Source organism: Primulina eburnea, chromosome 5 (assembly GCF_022965805.1).
Source record: "Primulina eburnea isolate SZY01 chromosome 5, ASM2296580v1, whole genome shotgun sequence".
Lineage (NCBI taxonomy): Eukaryota > Viridiplantae > Streptophyta > Magnoliopsida > Lamiales > Gesneriaceae > Primulina > Primulina eburnea.
Window position 1 is genome coordinate 1,312,678 of NC_133105.1, and position 6,000 is coordinate 1,318,677.

The following is a 6,000-nucleotide window of genomic DNA, read 5'->3' on the forward strand; positions in this document are numbered from 1 at the left end:
GACTGGATAAAACAGGCCCAGGACCTTTAATTTCTCTAGTACATATATGGACTTGGCCTCATTTGATGGCCCATCAATATCAGCACGAAGAATTTAGGCTTTCTATTGTACTTACTTCAAATTGCATGAGTATAATAATTTTAAATATAATTTTTTTTTTACCAGAGCAATTATCAAGGATTAAAATACAAAAAAATAAAGGGATAATACCCATTTTCGTCCTTTTCGTTAACCGCTTTTCCCATTTCAGTCCCACATGATTTTTGACTGCGTAAATAATCCTTCATGTTTTCAAAATATTCTCGAATTGGTCCATACCGTTACTCTGACGTTAAGTTTAACGTTGACTTGTGAAAAACTGCAAATATTAGCGACGGTTTTTCAAAAGCCGTCGCTAATTAGTGCCGTTACTATTTTCAAAAAATAAATTTTAAGTTTTTTTAAAAAAATTTATTAAAATTAATTTTTTTTATTTAATGGAAATATTAAACCGTCGCTAATTAGCGACGGTTTGTTACACCGTCGCTAATTAGCCACGGAGTTTTACAAACCGTCGCTAATTAGAGACGATGATCTAACTCGTCGCTAATTAGCGACGGTTTTTATTTCCATAAAATAAAAAAATTACTTTTAATAAATTTTTTAAAAAAAACTTAGAATCGGACTATGCTAACAATATTAATGATCTTAACTAAAACTTAAAAATTTACAAAAAATTAAAGCGAAAAAGTTTACCCTAAGTCGAAACTAAAATCGCGTAAGAGAAAATTTTTTAAGTGTTGTGAAGTGGTGTGTATGAAAATGGAAAGAGAGTATATTTATAGACAGTTTGTTTTATGCTTTTGGTAAAATAGCGACGGTGATTGCAAAACCGTCTATACTTCAAGGTTAATAATATTACCGTCGCTATTAGCGACGGTGTTACCAAAACTCGTCGCAAACTGTCTATAAAAATACTCTCTTTCCATTTCATCCACACCACTTAACAACACTTAAATTTTTTTTCTCTTACACGATTTTAGTTTCGAGTTAGGGTAAACTTTTTCGCTTTAATTTTTTGTAAATTTTTAAGTGTTAGTTAAGATCATTAATATTGTTAGCAGAGTCCGATTCTAAGTTTTTTTTTTAAAATTATTAAAATTAATTTTTTTATTTTATGAAAATATTAAACCGTCGCTAATTAGCGACGAAGTTTTTAAAACATGTCGCTAATTAGCGACGGTTTATTAAAAATCGTCGCTGAACTGTCTATTCTTCAATGTTAATAATTTTACCGTCGCTATTAGCGACGGTTCTAGTAAAATCCGTCGCAAACTGTCTATTAAACCTACTCTAATTTTTCTCTCTTAAAATTAATTTTTTTTATTTTATGAAAATATTAAACCGTCGCTAATTAGCAACGAAGTTTTGAAAACCCGTCGCTAATTAGCGACGGTTTATATTAAACCGTCGCTAATGTCAAGTCAACGTTAACCTTAACTTTGGGATGACGGTAGGGACCAATTCGGGAATATTTTGAAAACATGAAGGATTATTTACGCAGTCAAAAATCATGTGGGACTGAAATGGGAAAAGCGGTTAACGAAAAGGACGAAAATAGATATTATCCCAAAAAATAAACCAGTAGAGTAAGTTTTTGATAATTTTTAAAAAAACTAACTTTACATGGTAAATTATATGTTATACTGATGGAGAGAAGAGAAAAGACATTCCATAAAATAGGACGAATTTTGGTAGATTTGATTAAGCACTGATTATTAAGGAAATTCATGTTTGTCTTGTTTTTAAGTATTGATCAGATATTGGGGAGTCGAATGAACCCATGGCAGTGAATGCATGGGGCCGGCGTCTCAAATCTATATCTATATCTATATCTATATCTATATCTATCTATATCTATATCTATATAAATATACCAATTGAATTGTGAATTTCCTCTTTTATCCTCATTAAAATTGTACTCTAATAACACTTTGTCTTCCTTTTAGGTAATTAGTTAATTATTATTAATCAATTATTATTAATCTATTGACTAATTATTATTTATTATTCTTTCACTCACTTTCATGGCATGACTACAAATAATATCAAAATATTTGTTCAACAACTAATGATTTGAATCAATATGTAATAATATTATTTATAAAATGAATTGGTTTTGTGAAAATTCCTTACAAATAATAGTAATAGTGTTATACATTATTTTATTAAAATAAATAATACAAAAAATTATGCTAATAGAGGTTTCGAACTTATTTTTACAATTTGTATTAATTATATTTTTCATAATCTTAGTTTTTATACAAAAAATACAAAAAAATTTATAGGTTTCGAACGTATTTTTACAATTTATGTATTACTTATATTTTTCATAATCTTAGTTTTTACTAATAATACAAAAAAATTTATATTTAACAAAACATAAAATAAGAAATTATAAATTTATATGTCGAGGTTTAATCTATATCTATATCTATATACAAATCTATATATATGAATGTGAATTGTGAATTTACATAAATATATTTATCTTCATTTAATAATAATAATAATTTACATAAATATTCTTACCTTCATTTAATAATAATCATTCTATATCTATATAAATATACCAATTGAATTGTGAATTTCCTCTTTTATCCTCATTAAAATTGTACTCTAATAACACTTTGTCTTCCTTTTAGGTAATTAGTTAATTATTATTAATCAATTATTATTAATCTATTGACTAATTATTATTTATTATTCTTTCACTCACTTTCATGGCATGACTACAAATAATATCAAAATATTTGTTCAACAACTAATGATTTGAATCAATATGTAATAATATTATTTATAAAATGAATTGGTTTTGTGAAAATTCCTTACAAATAATAGTAATAGTGTTATACATTATTTTATTAAAATAAATAATACAAAAAATTATGCTAATAGAGGTTTCGAACTTATTTTTACAATTTGTATTAATTATATTTTTCATAATCTTAGTTTTTATACAAAAAATACAAAAAAATTTATAGGTTTCGAACGTATTTTTACAATTTATGTATTACTTATATTTTTCATAATCTTAGTTTTTACTAATAATACAAAAAAATTTATATTTAACAAAACATAAAATAAGAAATTATAAATTTATATGTCGAGGTTTAATCTATATCTATATCTATATACAAATCTATATATATGAATGTGAATTGTGAATTTACATAAATATATTTATCTTCATTTAATAATAATAATAATTTACATAAATATTCTTACCTTCATTTAATAATAATCATTAATAAATGTTTTTTCCCCATATATTCTTTTAATAATAATCATTTCATTAATATATTTTTATTTTTAAATTTAAAATTAATTACTTTGATATTTATATTGACATCAAATTCACATATAATCACTATCATAAATACATGTTTATTTTTTGTTTGTTTTTCATCTATTCATTTAATAATAATCATTAATATATTTTTATTTTTAAATTTAAAATTAATTACTTTAATATTTACATTGACATCAAATTCACATAAAAGCACTATCATAAATACATATTTATTTTTTTTGTTTTTTTCATCTATTAATTTAATAATAATCATTAATATATTTTTATTTTAAAATTTAAAATTATTTACTTTAATATTACATTGACATCAAATTCACAGAAAATCACTATGATAATGTTATAAATTTATATAAATTGTTAATATTACGAACATTGATGTAATAATGGGAAAACAAATAGAGATGAGTGTGATTGAATAAAATTAAATTATTAATAAATATTAACGTCATATAAAACATTTTTTCCTATTTAGAAGGTAGATATATATAGATTACTTATATATCAACAAAAATATGTGATTGAGAGAAAATGTTTGTATGTAAGTGATTTCATTGCAAACATTTAAGTTATTTAATCAATTTTCAATATATGATGCTAAATACATATTACTAAATAATATATTATCTATTAATTAATCTATTAAATATATGACTTTCATTTGTGAGCTTACTATTATATTATTTTTTTGTTTTACAATTTGTCATGTTAATGGTGTTATTTAAGTCATTTTTTTTATCTTAGTTTAATAAGATCATTAATAGTGTATTTAACTCAATCAAACTAATTATTTTTTTAATTTAATTTTAAATTTAATTTTTATTAGTTAAATTTATATATTGCCGTCAAATAATAATAGGAAGACAAAGGGAGATGAGTCGGACTGAATAAAAATAAATTATTAATAAATATTAATGTCATACAAAATTTCTTTCTGTCGTTTAAAATAAAAATATTTTCAGACTCTTTATGTGTCAATAGAGATATGTGATTGAGAGAAATGTTTGTCTGTAAGTGATTTCAAACACTGTTTTTAAGTTATTTAGTCATTTTTTTTATAAATGCTGCTAAATAAATATTACTAAATAATATGCTCCATTTGATTATTTTGTGTTCTTGCAATGAGATGAGTTTTTTTACCCTAGCGTTACATGTTTGATTGTTATATGTCATTTGTATTGATCATGTAATTGTGTTTGAATTGTTTATGTGATTTGTTTGTTTGCACAAAGAAAAGAGAAACAAAATCAAATATCCAACAAAAATGTTTATTTTTCAATTTTTTATTGTTGAGATATTTTTTTAATTTTTAAACACATAATGCATGTTTTCTGTTTGCTTAGATTACTTAGTTTGAAGTGACTTACAAAATACTAAAAAAATTGAAATATTTCATCGTTTTTACCATATGTATCAGAATATCAAGAGATAATATTTTTTATTTATTGGGGCAAATATATTTCCAAACTTCTGTCTATAAATCAATATTTAATTTTTTTACGATATTATTATATTCTCTAATCAATTTTTTTAACTTAGATTGATAGAAGGCATTTTAATTTGAGTTTTTATGTTCTTGCTTATATTATTTTTGCAATATTATTTATTAGGAAAATAATAGGTGAACTACAAAATTTGGTCGGTCTAAGAGTTCTCTGATGAACGACAAATATGGATAAATTATTAAAATATATAATATCCAATAGATTTTTGGAATGCGATTTTGTTCTAATTCAATGATTATGCATTATTCTAAATTTTAATTATATCACAAGTTAACGTATGTTTTGTTGTTTCTAGATATATTTTGTCAATAGTATAATATTTATCTATGGTTTAAGAAAAAATGTGTGACTTTGTATTATATTTTTACTGCTGCTTTTCTAAATGGTTTTATTATGATTTCAAGTCACCATTTTTCATTTGTGTTTTTTTTTAAAGAAGTGGAATGAATATCTATAAAACGATGACATTAATAAGGCGTCTTCTCTTTATTTGAAAAAAATATTGGAAAATTTATACAAATTGTGAATAATATGAGTTAATATTTAATTGGAGAATGATTTATGCTTTTTATTGCTCGTATATACTTCAATTTCTTTGTTATTGTACTAAATAAATTATTTTTAAACTTTGAGTTATCATTTTTTTTCTTATCGAGGTTCTTTGCGTTATGATTTTTTTATACGTTTTGGTTAGTATTGTTGGCGGCAATTGATTAGTTTATATAAAAATAAGTATGAGAGTATACCAATCAAAGCCACATATTCTGGGTCTTCTGTTGTACGAAGAGAATAATAAATGATTTATGTGAATTATATAATTTCTTGGTTTTTCATACATATAGTCTACGAAATGCGTCAAATTTCGAACAAAAAAGTTAAGACAAACATAGTGGATGAAAAAAAAGAGACATGTTGCACCATAGTGGTCGAACCATGGTGCTTGAGCTACTATGCGGTTTAAAAGATTTGAGTTGCACCATTACTACTAGCTATAGCTTTTGGTAAAGCGGCAAGCGCTCGGTCCTACAATTGGTATCAGAGCCAAGATCACGGATCCGATTTTCATTAATTGCAAGGAGTTCAATTCTTGGGAGGAAGATTGTTGGGTGCAATAATTGTCCCTGCTTGGTAAAGCGGCCGAACCGT